Raw genomic sequence first — 19,962 nt, 5'->3', positions numbered from 1 at the left:
GTGACTATTCTGGGTACCTCACTTCAGTGGAACCATACAGTATTTGTCTTTTTGTGACTGGATTATTTCTCTCAGTATAATATCCTCAAAGTTCATTCATGTTATATCATGTATCATAATTTCATACTTTTAAAAGGCTGAATTATATTACATTGTGTCTATTGCTTATTCATTCACCTTTTGATAAACACTTGGCTGCTTCCACCTTTAGCCATAGTGAATAATGCTGTTATGACCAGAGTGTACAGCTTGAACTGCTTTTTGTCAGAGAGAAAAAAACCTTTCCCAGATCTCCTTAGCAAATTTTTCCTCACATCTCATTGCTTGGTATTGCGCCACATGTTCATGCCTAAACCAAAAGAAATGGGCCACAATGTTTGATTAGTGTCTAAACTTTAGGCAAATCATAATTTATGCCTTGTAGGGTTTCCTGCTCAGAAGCTCTGGGCTATAAGGAGGGTGTGGGTCCAATTATAAAACAAGAATGTGAGTGTAAGCAAGTTAGTTGCACTTCCTGCTGCCAAGAGTCTTGAAAGCACACACAGGTTATGGTGAACCTCAGATTTATTTAGAATTTATGTTTGAAACCTTGAGGCTGGTGAATATAATTCATATTCCTGTCATCCTTGGTCATCATCTTTCTTTTTGTGTTCTCACCTGTGCTTCCTTTCCCTTGACTCAATCCTCTTACTACTTTTCTTCTTTCGAAATCTTTCCATTCCTTCTCTCATGCTCTAATTTGCTACAACATGATTCTCCTCACAAAATTCACCTCTTGGTCTTTTTTTTTTTTTTTTTTTTTTTTTTTAGATTTTATGTATTTATTAGAGAGAGAGAGAGCTAGGGAGAGCAGGATCTGGGTTGAGGGAGAGGGGAGAGTGGAAGGGGAGGAGCAGAGAGAAAGAAAGGAGCAAAGGGAAAGGGAGAAGCAGACTCCTTGCTGAGCAGCTGAGCAGGGAGCCTGTGGACAACATGGGGGCTTGGGGGCTCCAGAGCTTGGTCCCAGGAACCCAGGATCATGACCCCAGCCAAAAGCAGATGCTTAACAGACTGAGCCACCCAGGCTCCCCTCACCCCTGGACTTAATGAATGCTTACTTCTCTCTGGATTTGGTCTCTCTGCAACTTTCTTGAATTTATGCATTTTTGTTTTTGTCTTTTTTGTTCTCATTTATTCATGCACACCAGGTCTAGAGATGAATTCAGCTTTCTCCTCATTCTGTAATCCTCTGCTTTTATGTAAAAATCCTGTTCCTTGAAGGATTTTGAGACATTAATATATATACCATTCTCTACCCTATGTCATTCCTTGGTTATGACCTTACATCCCTATTACCTAGCTCACAATCTTATCCATGCCTATGTTTTTTTCAATCGTCATCTAACGTTGTCATCTAAATTGTCATCTAAAGGTGTATATTGAGCTCAAATATTCCTCTTAACCTTACTAACTGCTTCCTGGACATAGCCATCTGGCAACTCTCAAGCATTACTTTTCTTTTTAAGATTTATTTATTTATTCATAACAGACACACAGAGAGAGGCAGAGACACAGCCAGAGGGAGAAATAGGCTCCTGGCAAGGAGCCAGATGTGGGACTCAATCTTGGGTCCTGAGATCATGCCCTGAGCCGAAGGCAGACGCTCAACCGCTGAGCCACCCAAGTATCCCTCCCCCACTTTTTTTTTTTAAGATTTTATTTTCAAGTAATTTCTCCACCCAGTGTGGGGCTCAAACTCACAACCCTAAGATCAAGAGCTGCATGCTTTTCTGAGTCAGCCAGGTGCCCCAAGCATTCCTAACTCAACATATGGAAAATCAGAAAAGCTGAAACCAGGAGTCTTTCTTGATTCTTTCTCCTCCCATTTCTCCTCTAGATTCTATTATCCTAGTATCTCTAATCAATTCTTTTGCTCTTTTCTTACTATTTACTTCAGATTTCCCATTTTTTATTTAGTTTTAAAATTTTAAATTATTTTATTTTATTATTTTTTTAATTTTTAAAGTTTTATTTTCTTTTATTTGTTTCAGAGAGAGAGAGAGAGAGAGAAAGCACAAACATGAATTAGGGAAGGGACAGAAGGAGAAGCAGACTGTATTGCTGAGCAGGGAGCATGACTCAGGGCTCCATCCCAGGACCCTGGGATCATGACCTGAGCTGAAGGCAGATGCATAACCAACCGAGCCATCTAGGTGCCCCAAGATTTCCCATTTTTAATTTTTATTTTTTAAAAGATTTTATTTATTCATGAGAGACACAGAGAGAGTGACCTTATTTCTATCACCTCTCCTAAATCTTCAACCTCTTTCTATTTCTCCACTGCCCTCTTTATCTCAGCCTAGCTACAGAATCCCCATAATTTTGAAAACAAGTTCAGTGAAGTCAGCTTACCTCCTAAATGTGATATTATTCCATCCTCCTTTTCATTTCATAGCCATATTCAGCAAATGCTGCAAAGTAAACCTTAGTCTTGAAATGCCACACATGATCTAGTTAAAACTTATATCTACCAAACACCTAGCACTGTGCTAAATCCTGGAAATATGAAGAGAATTCAGATAGGAAAACTATGCTCCCACAATACAGTTTGTTAAACATTTTGATAGAGGTATGGACAAGATATTAAGAGAACAAGGAATGTCAGTTACTCTCAAATTGAGGGACCTTAGAGGAGAAAGTCCTGAGATAACTTAAATGACAAAAATAATTAGGGGCAGCCCTGATGGCCCAGCGGTTTAGCGCCACCTTCAGCCCAGGGTGTGATCCTGGAGAACCTGAATCAAGTCCCACGTCAGGCTCCCTGCATGGAGCCTGCTTCTCCCTCTGCCTGTGTCTCTGCCTCTCTCTCTTTCTCTGTGTGTCTGTCTTTAATAAATAAATAAAATCTTAAAAAAAAAATTAGCCACCTGCAGCGGAGGGAAGTTCAACCAATGTAGAGTAACTCAAAAATTCATTATAGCTGGAAGGTGAGAGTGAGAGTGTGGTACAACACAAGGCTGGAAAGACAGGCTATTTCCTAAAGGGATCTTGTGTACTATGTCTAAGAATCATAGACTTTAACTTGGTTGTATAGGCAACCATTTGGGGAATGACATAATTAGATTTCATTTTAGGCAGTGGAGAACGGTTTGGGCTGGAAAGAACAGTTAAAATATTGTTTTCACAATTCACATTAAAAAATGGGAAATCTGGAGCTACCTGGGTGGCTCAACAGTTGAGCATCTGCCTTTGGTGCAGGTGTGATCCTGGAGTCCCAGGATCGAGTCTTATCTCAGGCTCTCTGCGTGGAGCCAGCTTCTCCCTCTGCCTGTGTCTCTGCCTCTCCCTCTCACTCTGTCTGTGTCTCTCATGAATAAATACATAAAGTCTTTTTAAAAAATCTTTTAAAAAATGGGAAATCTTGGGATGCCTGGGTAGCTCAGTGGTTGAGTGTCTGCCTTCAGCTCAGGGCATGATCCCAGGGTCCTGGGATTGAGTCTTGCATCAGGCTCCCCGCAGGGAGCCACGTCGTCGTCGTCTTCTTCTTCTTCTTCTTCTTCTTCTTCTTCTTCTTCTTCTTCTTCTTAGACTTTTATTTATTTATGCATGAGAGAGAGAGAGAGAGAGAGAGAGAGAGGCAGAGACACAGGCAGAGGGAGAAGCAGGCTCCATGCAGGGAGCCCGATGTGGGACTCCATCCCAGGACTCCAGGATCATGCCCTGGGCCCAAGGCAGGCGCTAAACTGCTGAGCCACCCAGGGATCCCCCAGGGAGCTTGCTTCTCCCTCTGCCTATGTCTCTTCCTCTCTATGTTTTTCATAAATGAATGAATAAAATCTTAAAAAAAATTTAAAAATATTAATGGTAGAATGGTGAGTATACAGATACATGCTGCAAAATTCTTTCAACTTTTCGGGGCACCTGGCTAACTCAATTGGTGGAGCATGTGACTCTTGATCCCAGTGTTGTGAGTTCAAGCTCCACGTTGGGTGTAGAGATTACTTAAAAAAAAAAAAATCTTAAAAAAAAAATTCTTTCAACTTTTCTTTGTTTGAAATTCTCCATGACAAAATGTTGAACACACTTCCCCAAATATTACCATCACATATTTGTATCCTAAGAAGAGACACTGAGGTGCTTTTCTTAAAAAAAAAAAAGAATTCTGTCTCAGCACCTGGGTGGCTCAGTTGGTTAATCATCTGCCTTTGGCTCAGGTCATGATCCCAGGGGTCCTGGGACTGAGGCCCCCAGGGGGATCCCTGCAGAGCTCTTTGTCTCTGCCTCTCTCTCTCTCTCTGCCTCTCATGAATAAATAAATCTTAAAAAAAAAATTCCGTCCTATTCAGCATCCCATAACATATGATAACACATATTTAACTGTGAAATTGTATAGGATAAGCAAAGTGCTGTGGGGCTCTGAAATAAGAGCAAGCACATAGACTAGCCTGAAGAGCTCAAAGAAGAAGTCTAAAAGTATCCCCTAGATATATGTCACTGTGAGTCTCATTTCTATGGATTGTGGCAAGGGGGAGGAAAAAGATTAAATTGAGGTTGAATTTATTATATGTACATTACTTGGCAAAAAGGATTTTTTTTTTACTAAGATATCAATTCAAATACTATTTACTTATTAGCACTCATATTATAGTTAAGTCCAAAACTATGAGGGATATAACAAAAGAAGTCATAATTCTCATCCTCAAGGAGTTTACTAGGAACTCAAACCATATGGCAATATATTTTGTGTTACATAAAACACAGGTTCTTTTAAGTTTTCCTCAAAATCATTTTATCATTTTTTAGTTTTAATTTTTTTAACATTTTATGTATTTGAGAGAGAGAGAGAGAGAGAGAGAGATAATAGCAGGTGGAGCAGCACGGAGAGTGAGAAGGAGAAGCAGGCTTCCTGCTGAGCAGAGAGCCCAATGTGGGGCTGGATCCCAGGACCCTGGGATCATGATTTGAGTTGAAGGCAGACACTTGGCTAAGCCACCCAGGCACCCCCATTTTTTAGCTTTCAGAGGCCTACAAATTACTGGTCTCATCAAGGGCTGAGCTCAATTTATTTCAAGATAATATTATTATTTTTTAAGATTTTATTTATTTATTCATGAGAGACACAGAGAGAGAGGCAGAGACACAGGCAGAGGGAGAAGCAGGCTCCATGCAGGGAGCCTGACGTGGACTCCATCCCGGGACTCTAGGATCAGGCCTTGGGCTGAAGGCAGCGCTAAACCGCTGAGCCACCTAGGCCGCCCCTCAAGATAATATTCTTGACCAGGGATTCATGTTACACATTTACTTATTAAACAGAACTTTCATCTCTTCTTGGGTTCAGGAGGGAGATGGATAAAGAAGTATGCTTGGTAAAAGTTAAGGATTAAAAGTTTACTAACAAAAATCTGGAGCTGTATCACAATCTAATAGATTGGCTGGTATGGCTTCAGTATGTGCCTGGGATATGATGATATTTTAGAAAGGTCTTGATACTTAAGATAAATGTTGTTACATACACAGCAATAAATGCTCTTTCATGATTTTAGAGTGTAGCATTCTGATTAATGAAATATTCTGGTTTTAATATCGATTTTATTATAGAATCTGAATTACTAATGAAGAAAATGAAGCTTGAATGTTAAAAATGGCTTATATTAAAACTACAGGTATGAATAAGAAAGGAGTTTCAGGCCTTTTTTGGACATCACTCTGAACTCCCACAAACACTGATGGTGAGCAAGTTACTCTGAACAAAGTACTGTCTTACAATTGAGAGGGACAGAAAATATTTAAGATGTGGCTCCTGCCTCTTAGAAAGTATGTTAGCTTTTAGAGAGTTCCAGTTAACCAAATATGGGTCACCTGGGTGGTTCAGTTAGTTGGGCGTCTGCTTTGGGCTCAGGTCATGATCCCTGGGTCATTCTTTGAGCTCTCTGCTCAGCAGGAAGTCTGTCCCTCTCTTTGCCCCTCCCATCTGCTCTTGTTCTCGTTCTCTCTCTTTCAAATAAATAAATAAATAAAATCTTAAAGAAAAGCCCTAAATGAATAAGTGTTTATTAGTAGATGATGTTACATATATTTTACTTTCCATTTTCCATTCTGATTAAGCCCTCTTACGTTTTCATTTCCCTTTTCAATCTTTCCCAACTATCAAAACTATGTGTGCTTCAGAAATAGACTGTAGTGGCTAAACAAAGTGCTTTGTCCCTAGCAGCCTTAATCTGTATTTGTTGAACTGAAATGAATATCTTGTCCAGTTTTAACTTCATGTGCTTGGCAATTGGCTAAACTGGAAAGTCAAAGACACATTGAAAAATGAGGAGATGGGACGTCTGGATGGCTCAGCGGTTAAGCATCTGCCGTTGGCCCAGGGCGTGATCCTGGAGTCCAGGGATCCAGTCCCACATTAGGCTCCCTGCATGGAGCCTGCTTCTCCCTCTGCCTCTCTCTCTGTTTCTCTCATGAATAAATAAATAAAATCTTTAAAAAAAAATGAGGAGAGAATATTGCTAAATACTGCAGCTGCCAAGAATCTCCTTTCAAAACCTAAAGTCTGTTACATGAATTATGAACTCTTTAAACTCTCTTCCACGTTTGTTTACACAATTGATCATTGAAACTACTTTAGAATATGTGTGTCAATTATTTAGCATATTTTAAAAGCTTCCTTAATAACATCTTTAATAAGTGGATGCAATTATGTATTTATTTACTGCAAACAGTTATGAATAACAGATAACCTAATTATAGTTTATCATTACCTCTAATCATTCCAATGGAAAGATTTCTTTCCCTGCATTCATATTGTTTTGGTCCATGAGTATGGAAAGCAGCAGATTGTTTTCTGTGATCATAGATTTTAAATATTTACTTGCTAGTGCTGCATAATTTAGCACACTGTAGTTGGAAAGCAGTTTGTATGGTAGTGGATGCCATGGTGGTGTTACAGAATAGTTTCCCTCTGTGACTTCTACGTGAGGTTGTAAAAATGGAAAGTATTCTACTCCATTTTTCTAACCAATTAGAATCTGTTTAGCTGCAAATCCACAGATAACCAATGTTTATGGTATGCATCAATTTTATTTTGTATAATTACCATATAGTTTAAGAATTCAAGTATTGTTTCTTATATGCTATTAGTGCACAATATCAAAAATAAAACCTATCTATTCTCGGTAACCTAAATCCTTATGAAAGTAACAAAAAGGCATCTAGACCGCTGGTTTGATACATGCTATATCTGTCCTAAGAAATCGAAACAAGAAGCGAAGAAACAGTTATTTTGTTTGTTCCCTATCATAAATGTTACATTTATGATCTTGCTATATCTTTTGTGTGATTCGTTACTTGGTTGCCCTACCTCATAATAGAAAATAAGTAGCTCCAGTTATCTGTTTTTGTAAGAATAACCATGAAAATAATCCAAACCGTTAACACGTTAAAAAGGTGAAAAACATAAAAAAAATTTCATGTTGGGGACGCCTGGATGGCTCAGTGGTTAAGCTCTGCTTTCCGCCCAGGGTGTGATCCTGGAGTTCAGGAATCGAGTCCCATGTTGGGCTCCCTGCAAGGAGCCTGCTTCTCCCTCTGCCTGTGTCTCTGCCTCTCTCTCTCTTATGAATAAATAAAATCTTAACAATTTTTTTTCCATTTTGAACTTTAAACTCAGCATTCTGAAAGGTTTCTTTTCCCATGTGGGTGCACAGTCCTGCAGTACAGATTGTTAATTTTTTACTTCTAGCTCTTACTATAATTTCTTATGCAATTCAGGAGCATGTCTGTAGTCCCTTTTCCAATACAATCTTTCAGTACTGCAAAACGACCTAGAATTACACTTTTCAGTAATTTAGTATCAAAACCCGTATGAGTGTGGGTAAAAATTTCCATTTCATAAAAAGCCTTTACACCATCCTGTGTTTCAGCCCTTGAAAATAATCGTAATGTGGAAAGTGCACACATTCCTTAACATCTTTTTTTTTTTTTTAAGATTTTTTTCAATTATTCTTGAGAGACACAGAGAGAGGCAGTGACACAGGCAGAGGGAGAAGCAGGCTCCCCGCGGGGAGCCCCAAGTGGGACTCGATCTCCGGTCCTAGGATCACACCCTGAGCCAAAGGCAGATGCTCAATCACTGAGCCACCCAGACAGACATCCCACATTCCTTAATATCTTATATAAGTATTTACCTACAGTTTCAACTATAGCTTGGCTTAGAGAACCTTCACAACAGGATAGCAAGGAATATCTGTATTTTTATCGGTCTGCATTAGCCCAAGGAATTTAGCGACTCCTCCGAAATTACATCTCGGGTCTTGCGGGTGTCAGGAGGAGAGCGAAGACTGAGGGGCGCAGTGGATCCTGGGTCTTGTAGTTCAGGCGCTACCGGAGAGGGCGTTGCGTTGCGTGGCACGCTGGGAGTTGAAGTCCAATTGTCCAGCGGGACCTCAAAGCCGGCGTAGTGTGGATTATCTACCAGAGACACGAATTACTGACAAGATACGTTCCCTTGGCTCTATGCCTGCCATATTGGTAACCTAGGGCTTCAGGTGGCGAACGGGGGAGGGGGGGGGAGCGGGGAAGGCTGAAGTGGAGCGTGGCTCTGTTGGCGCTAATGTCGCTACGGCCAATCGGAAGGATTTAGTGCCCCGGAAGTGTCTGACTTACTGGGTTGGAAGGGGAGGCCTTTCCTCTAACTACGGCGGCCGGGGGAGCTCAGGTGCCTGTGGCTGCGGCGCCGAGGTCGGAGCGTCTGCGTGTGGACCGGCTGCTTTTGGGGCGGCTGCTGCTAGAGCTGGAGCCTTTCCCGGGTTGGTGTCTCCTGCACATTTTTTTTTTTTTCACGTCTCCAATTCTGTTTCGGTGAGGGGTGATTTGAGTGGAGCGGAGTCAGGAGAAGGTTGGGACTTAGTGTCTCTGGTCGCCAAAAGATCGGTTTTTTTGGGGGGGGGGGGTGAGGGGAACCCTGCCCTCTGTGGAGGTCCTGTGGCCAGCCGTTGAGGCTCAGGCTTTTGGCGCCTCCCTCAGCTACTTTCTAGTGTAATTTGTTTTCTGACCCCTCGCCCTTCCTGGGCTCCAGACCTAACCATAAACCTTCCTGTGGGCAGCTGTCCCCCTTGTGGCTTTGCTTGTAATCCAGAGACGACCTCTTGGCCCCTAAGCTGTCGCGTCGGTTTATAACCTTTTCCCCATTAAAAAAAGAAAAGAAGTGAAAAACAAGCATTAGATTCTCAAGATCTGCCTTCTCATTCCTAACAACCCTTTTTTCCTCCTTTTTGGCCTTCGTTACCGCTGCAGACCTTGACACACTGGCCCGAGTATCTTCACGCCTTTCCATCCAGTCGTTAAGGTCCACTCACTTGACTTGGTTCCCACTCGTCCCCAGCGCTTCCATCCACATCCACACCCACATCCACATGGTTGGAGGTTCGAATACATTCTTCTGATGACGGGTGAATCTGAGAGTCACTGGTCAACTCAGCATGCCTCTGCTTAGAGAGTTTGTATGTCTTAAGATTTCTTTGGCTTACGTTTTCCTTTTGTGTTATTTTCCCCACAGAGGTTTGCTGTTACCCTATAGTTAGGGGAGAATACTTTGTCCTGAGGGCTCTTTGTGTTGGAATTACTTAGGGGGGGATTTCCCCTCCCCATTCTTAGTCGGAACGTGTCCCCCCTGTGGAATTTGCAGTGATTTAGTGTCCGTTAATAGCAGATGGACACAAGGGAATGCCCTTTCCTTCTAGCTGGCTTGTGATTTGTTATGAGATTATGAGTCATTGAAAGTACCCAGAGGGATTGGAAAAGCCTTGAAAGGTAAAGTCTATGTATGTTCCAATTTACACATTAATAAATCTTTCCTGAACAAGGAAGGGTTTCTAATTGATACAATAATCTGATGCTGTATTGAATTATCAGCTCATTCTCCATAAATTTTGGTAACTGTTTAAAGGTAAAAAATAAAAAAAATAAAAAAAAAGGTAAAAAATACCCAAAATAAGGAATTGTATAATGTAGTAAAAAAAGTTTAAAAACCGTTTAACTAATGCTCTTTTTCTGTGAAAGGAAGGCAAGTATGTTGAAAAATTTTTTTGTTGTAATCGTTTTTGATACTGTTATATATATTTTGATAGATCTGGTAAAACAGCATTAGGTGCTGTTCATTTATGTTTCACAGACAGAAATTTTTGTACTTTCTGGCTTTATGGGGACTGTGTAACTCAAATGAGTCTGTAGCTTTTCTTCTATTCTGTTTATTGCACTGTGGAAACCCTAATAGTAACACTTACATTCCTCTTTTTTTTTTTTTTTTTTTTTAAGATTTTATTTATTCATAGAGATAGAGAGAGAGGCAGAGACACAGGCAGAGGGAGAAGCAGGCTCCATGCAGGGAACCCGATGTGGGACTCAATCCCGGGTCTCCAGGATAAAACCCCGGGCTTCAGGTGGTGCTAAACTGCTGCGCCACTGGGGCTGCCCGGCATTCCTCTTTAAGCAGTCAAATATAGTCTATACATGTCAGTAAATATAAAAATTACTTACCTATACCCTGTCAAATTGGAATTATTCCTAATTAATCAGAAATGGTTTCAGCCGTGACTATGATTTGGAGCTGAATATATATATTTCAGATGTAATTCACTCATAGAATCCGTTTTTTAAATTAATTTTTTATTTTTTTTATTTTTATTTTTTTAAATTTTTATTTATTTATGATAGTCACACAGAGAGAGAGAGAGAGAGGCAGAGACATAGGCAGAGGGAGAAGCAGGCTCCATGCACCGGGAGCCCGACGTGGGATTCGATCCAGGGTCTCCAGGATCGCGCCCTGGGCCAAAGGCAGGCGCTAAACCACTGCGCCACCCAGGGATCCCTAAATTAATTTTTTAAAATTTAAATTCAGTGAATTAACATATAATGTATTATTGGTTTCAGGGGTAGAATTCAGTGATTCCTTGGTCTTATATAACACCCAGTGCTCATTACATCAGGTGCCCTTCTTAATGTCCATTACCTGGTTACCCCATTCCCTTACCCCTCCCCCTCCTGTTTGTTTCCTATGATTAAAGAGTTTCGTATAGTTTGTCTCCCTCTCTGATTTCATCTTGTTTTATTTTCTCCTCTCTTCCCCTCTGATCCTCTGTTTTGTTTCTTAAATTCCACACAAGTGAGATCATATAATAGTCTTTCTCTAATTGACTTATTTTGCTTAGCATAATATCCTTTAGTTCCACTCATGTCATTGCAAATGGCAAGATTTCATTCTTTTTGATGGCCGAATAGTATTTATATATATATATATATATATATATATATATATATATATATACATTTTTATGTATTCACCTGTTGATGGACATTTGGGCTCTTTCCATAGTTTGGCTATTGTGGACATTGGTGCTATAACCATTAGGGTGCAGGTGCTCCTTCAGATCACTACATTTATATCTTTGGGGTAAATACCCAGTAGTGCAATTGCTGGGTCATTGGGTAGCTCTATTTTCATCTTTTTGAGGAACCTCCATACTGTTTTCCAGAGTAAAACCATCAACAGCTTGCATTCCCATCAACAGTGTAAGAGGATTTCCCTTTCTCTACATCCTCGCCAATGTTTGTCATTTCCTGACTTGTTAATTTTAGCCATTCTGACTGATATGAGGTGGTATCTCATTGGGTTTGATGTGTATTTTCCTGATGAAAAGTGACATGGAGCATTTTTTCATGTGCCTATTGTCCATGTGTAGGTCTTCTTTGGAGAAATATCTGTTCATGTCTTCTGCCCATTTCTTGATTGGATTATTTGTTCTTTGGTTGTTGAGTTTGATAAGTTCTTTATAGGTTTTGGGTATTAGCTCTTTATCTGATATGTCATTTGCAGATATCTTCTCCCATTCTGTTGGTTGTCTTTTGGTTTTGTTGTTTCCTTTGCTGTGCATAAACTTTTTATCTTGAAGAAGTCTCAAGTCTTCTGCATGTGGCCAGTTTTCCCAACACCATTTGTTGAAGAGATGGTCTTTTTTTCTATACTCATGGAATTTTGACTGGATAAATGATAAGATGCTAGACATTACTCAAACTTAATATTTTTCCTGAGATTTTGTAGGCATTTATCAAATATGTCTTGCAATTTAACTGTCAGAAAATTATCAAAACATTTACTGAGAGCATCCTCTTGTCCTCAACTCTGTATGAGGTGCTGTTAAAGCATTTTTTTTTTTTAAAGATTTTATTTATTTAAATAAGTAAGTCCCAGGTCTCCAGGATCATACCCCAGACTGAAGGTGGCACCAAACCACTGGACCATCGGGACTGCCCCTGTTAAAGCATTATTGCATTTAATCAATACAACAACTCAGTGAGCTTGTGAACATTGTTTACATTTAACAGGTCAAGAAACTGAAGCTCAAACAGTTCAAGTCACTTAGTTAGTCCAGTTTATTTTGACTCATCCTACTGTACCACAGCTGCAAAGATGTGTTCTCTACTCTGGATTATATAAGAAACATTAATCCAATTAGTATTTTTAGAAGCAATTGTTATTTGGTACATGATATCTGTTATCTGTTGCTGGAGATAAAACAGTGACAAAGGAGATAAAAGTCCCTTCTCTTGGGGAGCTTACACTATAGCAGAATGTATGGGATGTAAACTTTGCCTTCAAGAAGCAGCAAGTACAGCCAATTAGCTATTTTAGATTTTATGTGTTTTAGAATGTTAAAGTTGAAAAGAGAGATTAACTAGGAAAGATTTAATGAAGAAGATGAGATTGAATCTAGAACTAAAGTAGTGACAATAGTTTCGGTAGGTAGAAACTTGGAAGAAAGTGATTCTAGCTTGAGGAATAGAAAGAAGAAAATTCTGAATCGTAGGGGAGAAAGAAGAGAGGGAGGGACAGATAACTGGACTGCTTTGTATCTTCAGTTCCTTGCACACACAAGTGCACAGTGTTGGTTGAATTTGAAACAAATGTTTAAATGAATGAAGCTATGACAAAAGTTCAGATATAAAGCAAGGAGGAATTAGATAGATCTAATGTTATTATAGTGGGACTGGAAGAAAGGAATGGATTTGATAGCTGTTGGTTAAAGAACCAGGAGGCTCTGTTAATTATTGAATATTGGGAGTAGTGTGATGGCCAAAGGAGAAGGGAGGCTACGTTATCAAGTTTGAACTCAGTGGACCAGGCGTGTTGTAGATTTACTCATTTTTTCAAATCATGAGATTAAAAAAAATTCCAAGATAAAACCTTTGTTTTATGAACCACTATGAAAAAAAAAATACTGTCAACTAAACAAAGATCATCAACTATAAGATGCATTTATTTTCAGAGTCAAAATGTAAATATGTGATGTAGAAATGATGAAATAAAGTACTCCTTATGATGGTTGGTGGACTTTATAAACAATTTCTTTCTGTTTATAAGTAAATTTGCAATCTTTGACGGGCATTCAGTCATTTAGCATTTATTTATTAACTGGGCATTCTCCTAGGTCACAATGATGAAATAGATGGTGAGTAAATACATTTTCTACCCTCATAGAAAGTATTGCATAACTGGGAAGGCAGACATAAGTCAAATGTTCAAAGAAATTTAAAGTTCCAGTTATCGTAAGTGCTTTAAGAAAGGACTTGATGTTATGCAGAGGAAAAACTGTTTACAAGAGGGATAGCAGTGTGGATGGGGAGAGGCCAGATGAGAGATGATAATATCTTGGGTAAGATGGTGGTGAAGATAGAAGTGGATGGATGGAGCGCTGTATAGGAGAGGGGACTAGATGATGGGCTGAATGTGAGGAATGAGGGAGAGAAAGGTGATGGCACCACTGCTTTTTGGGTTATGTAACTGGATGGATAATGGTACAGTTACTGAGAGAACATTGTAAGGTGATCAGGTTTGCGGGGACATGATTTGTTTGTTAATAATTTTTTTTTTATGGTGGCATCAGTTTTCAAGGTTAATTTCTTATTTTTTTCTTTTATGTCATTGTTTGAATTAAGTATATTTGAGAAATGGTGTACCTGAAATCAATTTTTTCAGGTTTTTTTTTTTTTTTTTCCTTGAGAGAGCAGGGATAAAGCATTTGGAAATATGTTGGTATATGTTTTGAATTTCTATGTAACATTCGACCATATATATGAATAGGTAACTGAGTAATACAATTATATATGATCTTTATTTTCATGTGAGATTTGGAAATAAATTGGGCATCTGGCTAAATTCTAACTTCATTCAATTAGTGTGTATGTAAATTTAAATGTGTATTAGGGAGGAAGACATGCTTTTGTCTTTTCCTTGAACTGTCTCCTTTTAATAGATATGAATCAATACAATCAGTTTATTTTTAAAATTTTACGTTTCATAGTGAAGAAGTAGAATGTGTAGAACAGGGAGCATGGGCTCTGGAGTCAGATTGCCTAGACTCAAGGTGTGTTTTGTTATTAACTAGCAGTATGACCTTGTAGAAGTTATTTAGTCTTTCCAAGCCATTTTTCCCCATAATCTGTAAGATGAGGATAATAATAGCATCTGCATTATAGAGTTGCTTTAAGGATTAAATGAGATGATGTATGTGCATAGGTTAACAAAATTCCTGTACAGAATTTGTGCTTATTATTGTTACAGATATGTGATCTGAAATTATACCTGTGATAACATTTTATTTTTTTATTATTATTTTTAAAGATTTTATTTATTTATTCGTGAGAGACACAGAAAGAGAGGCAGAGACATAGGCAGAGGGAGAATCAGGCTCCATGCAGGAAGCCCGATGTGGGACTCGATTCTGGGACCCCGGGACCACACCCTGAGCCAAAGGCAACACTCAACCACTGAGCCACCCAGGTGTCCCATGTGACAACATTTTTAATTATAACTAAACTAAACTATATATCATTATATCTAAAAGATCTCAATTGGAGAAAAATTTGGTTAGTCATATTTGGATTTGGATTCAGTATTATGTAAGATAGTTTTGCTGATTCATAATTGTCTTAGATGAGTTAACACATGTCCTTTTTTAATGCATTTTCATCAGAGATTATGTTTAGTCTACAGCTATAATAGGAAACTAATTGTGGCTTGGTTTGTAATTATTTTTAGCCAAAACTTTTTGAACTTCATGTTTGCTTTTAGTGCTTATGGATAGGATAAAGAAGTAGTTAGATTTAAAGTCTGCTCAGCTGCTTGAAAGTCAATTTAATTTCCACCCTACTTTTTTCTTCCAACTTTTATTTTAAAAGTTTGAAACCTATAAAGAAGCTGAAAGAATAGTACAACAAATGCCTGTATATCTTTTACTTAGATTCACTTGTTAACATTATACCTCATTTGCTTTTTCTCTCTCTAAATACATATGGTGTGCTTTCTTTTTCTTGCTGAACCATTGGAAACTAAGGTGGAGTCATCATGACACTTCACTCCAAAGTTCTTCATCATATATCTCCTATGAACTTTTATGTAGGACATTATCCTATATAGCTATAGTGCTATGTGCAAACCCAAATAACTTAACCCATGTGCTCGCTTCGGCAGCACATATACCAAATAACTTAACCCTGATTGATAATACTAATAGTATAGGCCATAACAAACATTTTGAATTTACTCAAATGTTTATCGGTAATGTCCCTTATAGCTTTAAAAAAATACCCCAAAAAATCTAATTGGGGCATCTGATTGGTTCAGTCAGTGAAGCATCTGACTCTTGATTTTTTTTTTAAGATTTTATTTATTTATTCATGAGAAAGAGAGAGAGAAAGAGAGAGAGAGAGAGGCAGAGACATAGGCAGAGGTAGAAGCAAGCTCCATGCAGGGAGCCTGACGTGGGACTCGATCCCGGGTCTCCAGGATTAGGCCCTGGGCTGAAGGTGGCGCTAAACCGCTGAGCCACCGGGGCTGCCCAAGATTTTACGTATTTGTTCTTGAGAGACACACAGAGAGGCAAAGAGGTTAGGCAGAGGGAGAAGCAGGTTCCCTGAGAGGAGCCTGATGTGGGACTTAATCCCAGGACCCAGGGATCATGACCTGAGCCAAAGGCAGATGCTGAACCATGGAGCCACCCAGGCGCCTTGACTCTTGATTCCTGCTCAGGTCATGATCTCACAGTCCTGGGATCAAGCCCTGCATCGGGGTCTGTGCTCAGTGCAGGGTCTGCTTGTCCCCTTCCCTCTGCTCCTACCCCCAGTCCCCCACTTGCACTTTCTCTCAAACAAACAAATCTTAAAAAAAGTACTTCCAATCAGAGATTATGAATTTTCTTTTTTTTTTTATTTATTTTTATTTATTTATTTATTTTTTTTAGATTATGAATTTTCTTAGGAAATTTCTTTTTCCTGTGTTTTTTTTTTTTTTTTTTAAAGATTTTATTTATTTATTCATGAGAGACACACAGAGAGAGGCAGAGACAGAGGCAGAGTGAGAAGCAGCCTCCCTGCAGGGAGCCTGATGTGGGACTTGATCCCAGGAACCCGGGATCACACCCTGAGCTAAAGGTGGATGCTCAACTGCTAAGCCACCCAGGCATTCCTATTGTCCTTTCTGTGTGTACCTACTATGTGTGTGTGCCAGGCATAGTATCGGAATGTTTGCCCAGGGTAATGCAAGGCAGTAAAGCCCAGAACCAGGCCCTGCCCTCACTTCCTTTGGGTCTTGATGGTGCTGCTTGGGGCTGTGGGGAAGCAGTTTTCCCTCAGTTCAACAGGGATCTGTGTGCCCCAAGGCCAGCCTGATAGGGGGGCAGCCCCTCAAGGGGACGGCAGCAATTCTCACCTTTTTCTTCCTTCTTTTTTTTTTTTTTGTGTTTTTTTGTTTTTTTGTTTTTTGTTTTTTGGTCTTTCAAGACTGACATTTTTGAAGAGTCCAGGCCATTTTGTTTTGTAGAATGCCTCACAAAATGAATTTGTCTTGATTGTATCCCTACAATTTCAGGTTAAATAGTTTTTTCAAGATGTTCCATAGAAGATATTGTTAACTTTCCATTTCACTACTTCAGGAAGACTATAATGGCAGTTTACCCCATTATTGGTAATGTTAAGATCAAAGATCAATCTCTTAGATTAACCAGAGATCTGCTTTTTTTTTTTTTTTTAAGATTTTATTTATTTATTCATGAGAGAGGGGCAGAGACATAGGCAGAGAGAGAAGCAGGCTTCCCACAAGGAGCCTGATGCAGGACTCAATCCTGGATCCTGGGATCAGGACCCGAGCTGAAGGCAGACACTTAACTGCTGAGCCACCCAAGTGCCCCAGATTTCTACATCCTAATGTTATCTTTTCCCATGTGAACTTAATAGTAATCTGTGTAGGTAATACTTTGAGATTACTGGATATTCTGTTTTCCAACAATTCTCTTTTTTATCCTTGGTTTTAGCAGTCATGGATCATGCTCGCCTGAGTCAGTCATTGCACTGGTGGTTGCCAGATAGTGGTTTTCCAGTTCTCTCAGTCCTATATATGTTTGCTGGCTGTCTTTTCTAAAGAAGAGCTATTTTTCCTCTGTCCTTTTATTTTAGTATCACTATATACACAAGGATTCTTTTTTTTTTTAATTTATCTGTTATAAGTTTGTTACCCTTCTTCTTCTTCTCCTCCTCCTTCTTCTTCTTCTTCTTCTTCTTCTTCTTCCTCTTCTTCTTCTTCTTCTTCTTCTTCTTCTTCTTCTTCTTCTTCTCCTCCTCCTCCTCCTCCTCCTCCTCCTCCTCCTCCTCCTCCTTCCCCTTCCCCTTCCCCTTCCCCTTCCCCTTCTCCTTCTCCTTCTCCTTCTCCTTCTCTTCCTTCTTCTTTTTCTTCCTTCTTTCTCTTCGGAAGTAGCCTCCACACCCAGTGTGGGGCTTAAACTCATGACCCTAAGATTAAGAGTCCCGTGTTCCACCAACTGAGCCAGCCAGGTGCCCACTATTACTGTTTTTGGTGATTAAATTACCTCAAATTGGATTAGTCAAATTCAAGCCAGTTTCTGTGGCTTTTGCATATGTCCACATTGGTTGGCATATTCTTATTTTTTTGTACAATAAGACATTCCAGGCTCACCTTGTATGTATATTCACTGCTTGAAGCCTGGAATGAGCTATTCTACCGTGGAATACTCTTTCAACTTGGTGGGAAATGCTACTCAGAAACCATGGCTTGGCACTGAATATACTCATTGCTGCTGAAATATCATTGCTTTTAGGTCTTTAAATGGGCACACAGATGCACACACACACACTCAAAGGATATGAACTCAAATTCAAAACCACAGAGTTCATCTTCACTTTCTTTTTTTTTTTAATTTTTTTTTTTAATTTTATTTATTTATGATAGTCACAGAGAGAGAGAGAGGCAGAGACACAGGCAGAGGGAGAAGCAGGCTCCATGCACCGGGAGCCCAATGTGGGATTCGATCCCGGGTCTCCAGGATCGCGCCCTGGGCCAAAGGCAGGCGCCAAACCACTGTGCCACCCAGGGATCCCTCATCTTCACTTTTTTTTTTTTTTTTTTTTTTTTTTCATCTTCACTTTCTATCAGTTCATATTTTCTATCTCCTTTTCCTGTAGGGAGAATTCTGATTCAAACCTGTATCAATATATTTACTCATCTAATGTCTCCTGTAAAACACTTATGATAGTTTTGGTATTACTATATTGATACTCTCTCAAACAACAGATTTACTGACCAATTAAAGATTTCTTTACCATTTTATGTCCTTAGGCTATATCCTGCTAAAGATCTAAAATGAAATTATGTGTTCAGAGTTATTTGTATTATATTTTCCCTGTGATTATCAGTTTATTTTTTTAATTTATTTGTTTTTTAAAATATTTAATCGAGAGAGAGAGAGAGAGAGGCAGAGACACCGGCAGAGGGAGAAGCAGGCTCCATGCAGGGAGCCCGACGGGGGACTCGATCCTGGGTCTCCAACATCATGGAGGATGAAGGTGGTGCTAAACCACTGAGCCACCCGGGCTGCCCTGATTATCAGTTTAAAATAAAATTTTCTACTAATCTACTTTTAATAGACTCTTTCTGTAAAATAACTTTTCTGGTAAAATGACTAAAGTAGCCATAATAATTTAAAACTGTCATTATATATATAGTTATAGAGAACTCTAGAACAGTTATATCAGGTAGAAAATATGCATTTAAAAAAATCTTTGTAAAGCTTTAAATCTGTAGCTCTGTTTTCAAATTGATACACTGTTTAAAATTAGAAATGATGAGAAAAATGACATCAAACAATTCCATTTGTAAGCCAAAACAATTGTGTTTGTGAACATTTTAAACAATGCTCTTCTTTTGACTAATGATACAATTCAAGCATTAATCTTTAACAATAGACATAATTGTTGAGGGTACTTTAACTCATTCCTAAGAAATATGGCTAGTGTTATCCTTATTTACACCCAGAATAGTAAGATTTATATTATTTGTGTGTCCTTGGTCTTTGTATTTGAAGAATCCCACTGTGTGATATTTTTCTATGTGAATGTTCTCATTGGAAAGGGGAAAAATATTTCTCTTAATAATTGTAACATTTTATATTTCTACTGTGAGACATAACCACATTACATCTTAAGTTCTGGTTAGTTATAAACATCTTGCATTTTAGAATGTAAGTTTAATTGGGACAGGAACTGGGTTTCATGGCTCATTGTATCTCCTAGTACCTTACAAAAGTAACCACTCAAATATTTCATGAATGAATAAATGTGATATTTTGTATTTGAATGAGGTATAATTACCAGTCTCAATAATATAGATGCTTTTTTTTTTTTTTTTAAAGATTTTATTTATTTATTAGAGACAGAGAGAGAGAGGCAGAGACACAGGCAGGGGGAGAAGCAGGCCCCATGCAGGGAGGGAGCCTAACGTGGGACTCGATCCTGGGTCTCTAGGATCAAGCCCCGGGCTGAAGGCGGCGCTGAACTGCTGAGCCACTCAGGCTGCCTAGATGCATCTTTTTGTAGCAGAGGTAACTAATGGAATGGGACTTGGAAAAGATCTTGTCCATATTT

The 19,962-nt window shown here is 39.1% G+C and overlaps 1 protein-coding gene and 1 long non-coding RNA gene across 7 annotated transcripts in view; one reads left to right on the top strand and one right to left on the bottom strand.

Moving 5' to 3' along the window:
- Positions 1–8,116: 8,116 nt before the first annotated feature.
- Positions 8,117–9,634, bottom strand: LOC111095936. The gene is made up of 3 exons (XR_005359682.1): positions 9,273–9,634; positions 8,641–9,154; positions 8,117–8,445 (listed from the first exon to the last, which is right to left on the bottom strand). It is a non-coding gene; the product is annotated as an uncharacterized LOC111095936 (long non-coding RNA).
- ATG4C (autophagy related 4C cysteine peptidase) overlaps positions 8,591–19,962 on the top strand; it is an 85,360-nt gene continuing 73,988 nt past the window's right edge. The window contains exons 1-2 of one of the 6 annotated variants that reach the window (XM_038537322.1): positions 8,597–8,783; positions 9,271–9,476. The gene's annotated coding sequence lies outside the window, so the exon portion shown is untranslated. Of the gene's footprint in view, positions 8,784–9,270; positions 9,477–9,665; positions 9,787–19,962 lie in introns of those variants that run through there. The other 5 variants (XM_038537327.1, XM_038537326.1, XM_038537325.1 and 2 more) reach the window with 5 other exon arrangements.

This window comes from Canis lupus, chromosome 5 (genome assembly GCF_011100685.1).
Source record: "Canis lupus familiaris isolate Mischka breed German Shepherd chromosome 5, alternate assembly UU_Cfam_GSD_1.0, whole genome shotgun sequence".
In the NCBI taxonomy this organism is placed as follows: Eukaryota; Metazoa; Chordata; class Mammalia; order Carnivora; family Canidae; genus Canis; species Canis lupus.
Note: the sequence above shows the minus strand (reverse complement) of the source record. Positions and strands in the feature narration are given on the sequence as shown.